Source organism: Felis catus, chromosome C2 (assembly GCF_018350175.1).
Source record: "Felis catus isolate Fca126 chromosome C2, F.catus_Fca126_mat1.0, whole genome shotgun sequence".
NCBI lineage: Eukaryota > Metazoa > Chordata > Mammalia > Carnivora > Felidae > Felis > Felis catus.
Window position 1 is genome coordinate 148,695,833 of NC_058376.1, and position 9,470 is coordinate 148,705,302.

Below are 9,470 nucleotides of genomic sequence, written 5' to 3' on the forward strand. Positions count from 1 at the left end.
AGGGCCACCAATCCCAACCCGTGTCCACATTGGGACCCCAGGTGGAAGTGACACTACAAAATCCTCCTTGTACTTCTGTGGAGACAATCAAGTGACAGTTGCTCTTTCTTATAAAAAGTTCAAGGGGCGCCTGGGTGGCGCAGTCGGTTAAGCGTCCGACTTCAGCCAGGTCACGATCTCGCGGTCCGTGAGTTCGAGCCCCGCGTCAGGCTCTGGGCTGATGGCTCGGAGCCTGGAGCCTGTTTCTGATTCTGTGTCTCCCTCTCTCTCTGACCCTCCCCCGTTCATGCTCTGTCTCTCTCTGTCCCAAAAATAAATAAACGTTGAAAAAAAAAAATTAAAAAAAAAAAAAAGTTCAAGTGTTGGGGCACCTGGGTGGCTCAGTCGGTTGAACAGCCGACTTCGGCTCAGGTCATGATCTTGCACTCCGTGAGTTCGAGCCCCGTGTTGGGCTCTGTGCTGACAGCCAGAGCTTGGAGCCTGCTTCGGATTCTGTGTCTCCCTCTCTCTCTGACCCTCCCCCGTTCATGCTCTGTCTCTCTGTCTCAAAAATAAATAAACGTTAAAAAAAAAAAATTAAAAAAAAAGTTCAAGTGTTTTTTTAAATTTTAATTGTTTTTAATGCTTATTTATTTTTGAGACAGAGAGAGACAGAGGGTGAGTGGGGGAGGGGCAGAGAGAGGGAGACACAGAATCAGAAGCAGGCTCCAGGCTGTCACCACAGAGCCTGACGCAGGGCTGGAACCCACAAACTCTGAGATCATGACCTGGGTTGAAGTCGGACGCTTAACCAACTGGGCCACCCAGGCACCCCTAAAAAGTTAAGTTTTAGAAAAAATTATCAGAAACACATACTCTCATTAGAGCTCCCAAAGACAATTGCTGTCATGCTTTGGTTGCAACTTTTTTTTTTTTTTTTTTCCGTTTAGGGATTTTTCTTCTTTGTCAACAATGCTGTGGGGCACCTGGACGGTTCAGTCACTTAATTGTCCAACTCTTGATTTCGGCTCAGGTCATGAATTCACGATTTGTGGGATTTAGCCCCATATCCCTAGAGAATCTGCTTGGGATTCTCTCTCTCTCTCTCTCTCTCTCTCTCTCTCTCTCTCTGCCTTGTTTGCTCTCTCTCCCAAAATAAATCAATAAAAACTTAAAAAAAAAAAACCACAATGCTTTTGGTTTTTTTAAAAAAAACCAAAAATAATGTTATAGAGTTTTGTACCTCATGTTTTAGAAAGAAGGAACATGGCAGTAAACCTTTCTCCCTATGTGCATTGCAATTTTAAACAGAAAGGGATTTATTTCTGAAACTTCAAGCTTTACAGAATCCTTGCCCAGGATGGATCAGCAGGTGACTGCTAGGGTTTCCAGGCTGCCCCTGCCCCAGCCATGCGAGCAGAACTATGTGTTCATCGGAAGCCAGGGCCCTTGCTGGAGCCCAGACTTGGAGAGCATGGTCCCTAAACTTGCAGCCCTCACATAGGAGGGAAAAGACCGGAATGACATCAGGGGAGGCCACTGGCATCACCAGCTTCCCCATGCGTGTCAGAGATTCTCCAAAATGAAATCTTAGTGCTGGTTAATATTCCACTGTATGAATGCACCGTATTTGATTTAACTTTCCCCCAGCTGTTAGATTTTTAGACCTTGTCATTTTTTTAACCATTACAAAGAATCCTGTAGTGCCTGTTTGTGGTTGCCCCTCTCTTCATTACTTACCCTTTTTAAAAATTACACAAGCCACGTGTACTTAATGAAGACCGTGTGGAGAAGACAGATAGTCATAACGAAGGACATTAAAAATACCCATCATTCCCCACTGGAAACAGAAATTTGCCTCATTGCTACGCAGTCACAATTGAGAGTCCTCACATAGGGATGGTATCAGTCTTTTTTTGTGTGTGTACCCTTCACTATTTCAGTGTGAGCACGCGCACATATTTTTTTCCTTACAAACATGGGCTACCACTATCTATACAGTTTGAAATATTTTGTGGCCTGATATTTCTAGGTTTATGATAGGAAGCCTAGCACTGTTTTTAACAATCTCACAGCATTCCTGTATGTGGACAGACTGTAACATACATAACCTTCTATTGTTACTCTGTTCCATCCAGACACAAAGTAAATGACCTAAGGGAATCAAGGTCACCACGAGGCAGGCAGGACTGAAAGCAAATCAACCCTTCTTTTTTGTTTGCATCTTGTTTGCTTTCCGAGGGGAAGGAGAAATACCTATAAGTTTGAATTTCAGGGGCAGAACTTTGACTCAAGTTCAGTAATGATTGAACAGCTTAATCAGTTGGCTTTGCGTGGTTTATCCCGGTCTAGAGAGAAGGATATTCCATAGTTCCCAACCACAGAGTAAAATTCCTGCTGGTGGCCACACTTGGGGTTGAGGCACTGAGAAGCTAATGAGACCCTGAGAGCCGCTTCCTTATTGAGCTGGGAGGCCCATGCTGTTTGGGGGGGGGGGGCGCAAGCATGATAATGCATCTGACTTCAACCCAGCCTTCACCCAGACATTCACGACAACCTGCAATTGATTAAAACACTATCTCCTCAAGTGCCAAATCCAGCGTGCTGCCGCCTCCTTCCAGCCCATTACCCTGCCACGGCTCATCATCGGCCTCTAATGGACACTATGTCAACATGGGCGTGAGACTTGAGGACAAAGCAAATGTTAGTGTATCGATTGGAACAGTCTCTCTGGAGTTTCCCAAAGTCAGCTCCTGGCTTGGTGCTCTCAAAGCCACTGAGAGTGGGCATTACAAAGAGCACTTGTTCTGGGGCCAGATCTCCCTTGTCTGGTTTAGGGAATGATGAAAGCTTCATTTAAAAATCTCAATGACATGGGTACTGAAGAGGGCATCTTGTGGGATGAGCACTGGGTGTTGTATGGAAACCAATTTGACAATAAATTTCATATATTAAAAATAAATAAATAAATAAAACAAACGTTAAAAAAATAAAAAAAATAAAATAAAAATCTCAATGACGACCCCCATTACTATCACTTCTAGCACCAGCAGCTACCATATGGACCCAACTTTACAAATATTATACGTAGGCATTTAACATACGATTTTCCAAAACTTGCAAAACCTTACAAGGTAGGTATGAATTATAATCTTGTCCCAGGGGGAAAAACTGAGGCTTGGAGGGGCTAAACGACTTTACTCCAGCCTTGTAAGTGATGGAGATGGAATGAGTATCTCCCCAAAAGCCATAGCTCCCCCACACAGCCCACTCCACACCCTAGTTCTGTATTGGTGTTAGTTTTTCTCTCCATCCATTAGCTAGAAAATTGGTCTCCAGATTTTTTTTTTACGATAATAGTGGCTTTTAAAAAATTTATTTTTATTTTTTTATAATTTACATCCAAGTTAGCACATGGTGCAACAATGATTTCAGGAGTAGATTCCTTAAGTTCCTTACCCATTTAGCCCATCCCCCCCCCCCCCACCACAACCCCTCCAGCAACACTCTGTTCTTTATATTTAACAGTCTCTTGTTTTGTCCCCCTCCCTGTTCTTATATTATTTTTGCTTCCCTTCCCTTGTGTTCATCTGTTCTGTGTCTTAAAGTCCTCATATGAATGAATTCATATGATATTTGTCTTTCTATGATTGACAAATTTTGCTTAGCATAATTCCATCTAGTTCCATCCATGTAGTTGCAAATGGCAAGATTTCATTCTTTTTGATTGCTGAGTAATACTCCATTGTGTGTGTGTGTATGTGTGTGTGTGTGTGTGTGTGTGTACCACATCTTCTTTACCCATTCATCCATCGATGGACATTTGGGCTCTTACCATACCTTGGCTACTGTTGATAGTGCTGCTATAAACATTGGGCCGCATGTGCCATTTCAAAACAACATACCTGTATTCCTTGAATAAATACCTAGTAGTGCAATTGCTTGTTCATAGGGTAGTTATATTTTTAATTTTTTGAGGAACTTCCATACGTTTTCCAGAGTGGCTGCACCAGTTTGCATTCCCACCAGCAGTGCAAAAGAGATCCTCTTTCTCCGCATCCTCGCCAACATCTGTTGTTGCCTGAGGTGTTAATGTTAGCCATTCTGACAGGTGTGAGGTGGTATCTCATTGTGGTTTTGATTTGTAGTTTCCTGAGAATGAGCAATGTTGAGCATTTTTTCATGTGTCTGTTGGCCATCTGGATGTCTTCTTTGAAGAAGTGTCTATTCATGTCTTTTGCCCATTTCTTCACTGGATTATTTGTTTTTTTGGGTGTTGAGTCTGATAAGTTCTTTATAGATTTTGGATACTAACCCTTTATCTGATATTTTGCAAATATCTTCTCCCATTTTGTCGGTTGCCGTTTAGTTTTGCTGATTGTTTCCTTCACTTTGCAGAAGCTTTTTATTTTGATGAGGTTCCAGTAGTTCATTTTTGCTTTTGTTTCCCTTGCCTCCGGAGACGTGTTTGAGTAGGAACTTGCTGCGGCCAAGATCAAAGAGGTTTTTGCTGGCTTTCTCCTCGACGATTTTGTTGGCTTCCTGTCTTACATTCAGGTCTTTCATCCATTTTTAATTTATTTTTGTGTATGGTGTAAGAAAGTGGTCCAGGTTCATTCTTCTGCATGTCGCTGTCCAGTTTTCCCAGCACCACTTGCTGAAGAGACTGTCTTTATTCCACTGGGTATTCTTTCCTGCTTTGTCAAAGATTAGTTGGCCATACGTTTGTGGGTCCATTTCTGGGTTCTCTATTCTGTTCCATTGATCTGAGTGTCTGCTCTTGTGCCAGTACCATACTGTCTTGATGGTTACAGCTTTGCAGTATAGCTTGAAGTCCAGGATTGTGATGCCTCCAACTTTGGTTTTCATTTCCAAGATTGCTTTGGCTATTCGGGGTCGTTTCTGGTTCTATACAAATTTTAGGATTGTTTGTTCTAGCTCTGTAAACAATGCTGGTGTTATTTTGATAGGGATTGCATTGAATATGTAGGTTGTTTTGGGTAGTATTGACATTTTAACAATATTTGTTCTTCCTATCCAGGAGCATGGAATCTTTTTCCATTTTTTGGTGTCTTTTTCAATTTCTTTCGTAAGCTTTCTATAGTTGTCAGTGTATAGATTTTTCACCTCTTTGGTTAGATTTATTCCTAGGTATTTTATAGGTTTTGGTGCAATTGTAAATGGGATTGATTCCTTGACTTCTCTTTCTATTGCTTCATGGTGTATAGGAATGCAACTGATTTCTGTGCATTGATTTTATATCCGGCGACTTTGCTGAATTCATGAAACAGTTTTAGCAGTTTTTTTCGTGGAATCTTTGGGTTTTCCATATAGAGTATCACGTCATCTGCGAAGAGTGAAAGTTTGACCTCCCCCTGGCCGATTTGGATGCCTTTTATTTCTTTGTGCTGATTGCTGAGGTTAAGACTTCCAATACTATGTTGAATAATAGTGGCGAGAGTGGACATCCCTGTCTTGTTCCTGATCTTAGGGGGAAGGCTCTCAGTTTTTCTCCGTTGAGGATGATATTAGCATTGGGTCGTTCATATATGGCTTTCATGATCTCGAGGTATGATCCTTCTATCCCTACTTTCTTGAGGGTTTTTAATCGCTGTATTTTGTCAAATGCTTTCTCTGCATCTATTGAGAGGATCATGTGGTTCTTGTCCTTTCTTTTATTGATGTGATGAATCACATTAATTGTTTTCAGATATTGAACCAGCCCTGCATCCCAGGTATAAATCCCACTTAGTCGTGGTGAATAATTTTTTTAATGTATTGTTGGATCTGGTTGGCTAATATCTTGTTGAGGATTTTTGCATCCATGTTCATCAGGGAAATTGGTCTCTAGTTCTCTTTTTTAGTGGGGTCTCTGTCTGGTTTTGGAATCAAGGTAGTGTTGGCTTCATAGAAAGAGTTTGGAAGTTTTCCTTCCATTTCTATTTTTTGGAACAGTTTCAAGAGAATAGGTGTCAACGCTTCCTTAAATGTTTGGTAGAATTCCCCGGGAAAGCCATCTGGCCCTGGACTCTTGTTTTTTGGCAGATTTTTTATTACTAATTAGATTTCCTTACGGTTATGGGTCTGTTCAAATTTTCTATTTCTTCCTGTTTCAATTTTGGTAGTGTATATGTTTCTAGGAATTTGTCCATTTCTTTCAGATTGCCCATTTTATTGGTGTATAATTGCTCATAATATTGTCTTATTATTGTTTTTATTTCTGTTGTGTTGGTTGTGATCTCTCCTCTTTCATTCTTGATTTTGTTTATTTGGGTCCTTTCCTTTTTCTTTTTATCAAACTGTCTAGGGGTTTATCAATTTTGTTAATTCTTTCAAAGAACCAGCTTTTGGTTTCATTGTTCTGTTTTTTGGTCTTGATAGCATTAATATCTGCTCTAATCTTTATTATTTCTTGTCTTCTGCTGGTTTTGGGTTTTATTTGCTGTTCTTTTTCCAGTTCTTCGAGATGTAAGGTTAGGTTGTGTATCTGAGACCTTTCTTCCTTCTTTAGGAAGTCCTGGATTGCTATATACTTCCCTCTTATGACCGCCTTTGCTGCATCCCAGAGGTTTGGGCTGTGGTGGTATCGTTTTCATTGGCTTCCATATACTTTTTAATTTCCTCTTTAACTTCTTGGTTAGCCCATTCAGTCTTTAGTAGGATGTTCTTTAGTCTCCAAGTATTTGTTACCTTTCCAAATTTTTTCTTGTGGTTGATTTCGAGTTTCATAGCGTTGTGGTCTGAAAATATGCACGGTATGATCTCGATCTTTTTGTACTTAGGGCTGATGTATGTCCCAGTATGTGGTCTATTCTGGAGAATGTTCCATGTGCACTGGAGGAGAATGTGTATTCTACTGCTTTAGGATGAAATGTTCTGAATATATCTGTTAAGTCCATCTGATCCAGTGTGTCATTCAAAGCCAATGTTTCCTTATTGATTTTCTGTTTAGATGGTCTCTTCATTGTTGTAAGTGGGGTGTTGAAGCCCCCTACAATTATGGTATTATTACCAATTATTACCAATTCTTTATGTTTGTGATTAATTGATTTATATATTTGGGTGCTTTCACATCTGGAGCGTAAATGTTTACAATTGTTGGGTCTTCTTGGTGGATAGACCCCTTAATTATGATATAATGCCCTTCTTCATCTCTTGTTACAGTCTTTATTTTAAAGTCTAGATTGCCTGATATAAGTATGGCTACTCCAGCTTTCTTTTGTCGACCATTAGCATGATAGATGGATTTCCATCCCTTTACTTTCAATTTGAAGGTGTCTTTAGATCTAAAGTAGGTCTCTTGTAAACAGCATATAGATGGGTCTTGTGTTCTTATCCATTCTGTTACCCTATGTCTTTTGATTGGAGCATTTAGTCCACTGACGTTTAGAGTGAGTAACTGAAAGATAGATATTGCCATTATGTTGCTTGTAGAGTTGGAGTTTTTGGTGGTGTTTTCTGGTCCTTTCTAGTCTTCGTTGTTTTTGGTCTTTATTTATTTGTTTATTTTTTGTCATCTTTTCTCCCCTCAGAGAGTCCCCCTTAAAATTACTTGCAGGGCTGCTTTAGTGGTCATGAACTCCTTTATTTTTTGTCTGTCTGGGAAACTTAATCTCTCCTATTTTGAATGACAGCCTTGCTGGATCAAGAATTCTTGGCTGCATATTTTTCTGATTCAGCACATTGAATATATCCTGCCATTCCTTTCTGGCCTGTGGATAGTTCTCCTGCAAACCTGATCTGTCTTCCCTTGTAGGTTAAGGACTTTTTTCCCCTTGCTGTTTCTTGATTCTTTTGTTGCCTGAGTATTTTGTGAATTTGACTATGATATGCCTTGTTGATGATCAGTTTTTGTTGAATCTAATGGAGTCGTCTGTGCTTCCTGGATTTTGATATCTGTGTCTCTTCCCAGGTTAAGAAAGTTTCCTGCTATGATTTGCTCACATAACCTTTCTACCCCTTTTTCTCTCTCTTTATCTCCTGGGACCCCTATGATTCTGATGTTCTTTTTTTAATGAGTCACTGATTTCTCTAGTTCTTAAATCATGCTCTTTTGCCTCAGTCTCCCTCTTTTTTATCTGCTTCATTAATCTCCATAAGTTTGTCCTCTATATCGCTGATTCTCTGCTCTGCCTCATACATCCTTGCCGCCATGGCATCCAATAGAAATTGCAACCCAGTTATAGCATTTTTTAAAAATTTCATTCTGACTAGCTTTTACTTCTTTTGAAAATCTCCGCAGAGGGGCGCCTGGGTGGCTCAGTCGGTCAAGCCTCTGACTTCGGCTCAGGTCATGATCTCACGGTCCGTGAGTTCGAGCCCTGCGTGGGGCTCTGTGCTGACAGCTCAGAGCCTGGAGCCTGCTTCCGATTCTGTGTCTCCCTCTCTCTGACCCTCCCCCATTCATGCTCTGTCTCTCTGTCTCAAAAATAAATAAACATTAAAAAAAATTAAAAAAAAAAAGAAAGAAAATCTCCGCAGAAAGGGATTCTAATCTATTTTTGGCTCCAGCTAGTATTCTTATTATCATGATTCTAAATTCTGGTTCAGACATCTTCCTTGTATCTGTGTTGGTTAAGTCTGTGGCTGTCATTTCTTCCTGCTCCCTCTTTTGGGGTGAATTCCTTCGCTTCATCATTTTGACGGGAGAAAACGAAGTATGAGGAAAAAAAATTAAAATTAAAAAAATTAAAATAAAAAAAATTAAAATTAACAAATTAAAAACAACACACACACACACACACACACACACACAAATCAAATAAATGATGCTAGGACCTAGGTGTGTTTTGGTCTGGGTTTTGAAAGGGGCTTGATAGATTAGAGAAAAAAAGGGGAAAGAAAAAAAAGGAAATTATTTGAAAATTTGAAAAAAATGAATACATTGAAATAGAATAAAATGAAATGATTGAAGTAAAATAGAATGTGAAAAAATTTACACAAAAGTATAGTAGAAAAAATTTAAAAAAAATATTTTCTTAAAATATTGTTCTTAAAGAACAATTGAAAATAAGAAAAACTTCTTTCTGTATTCAAGAAAAGAAATGAAAAAAAATTGAATAGATGGACCAGTGAACAGACTGAAATATGATTGCAATTACTTTGTTTTGCCCTAGAGGTCAAACTATGAAGCACTTTATAGTCCATAAACTAAGCAGGTGGTGAGACTTGTGTTCTTGAAGAACAAGGTTGACCCAGTTGGGCGGGGCTTAGTGTAACGGCTCTGCTCTCCACTAGATGGCGCTGCTAGCCTACCGGGGCGGAGTGTTGCAGCGCTCGTACGTGCCCACGCACATGCGCAGACGCGGCTAAAATGGCGCCACCCAGCCACCCATTCTGTTCTCCCGGATCAGCGTTCGCGCGCCCGTCCTCTGTTCAGCTTTCGTCCACTCCCCGCTTTGACGCTGTCCGTGACCAAGCCCCAGGCAGCACCTCCCTCCTGAATTTTATCTCAGATGCGGCTGTTTTTCCCAACCCCTTACTTCTGAGGG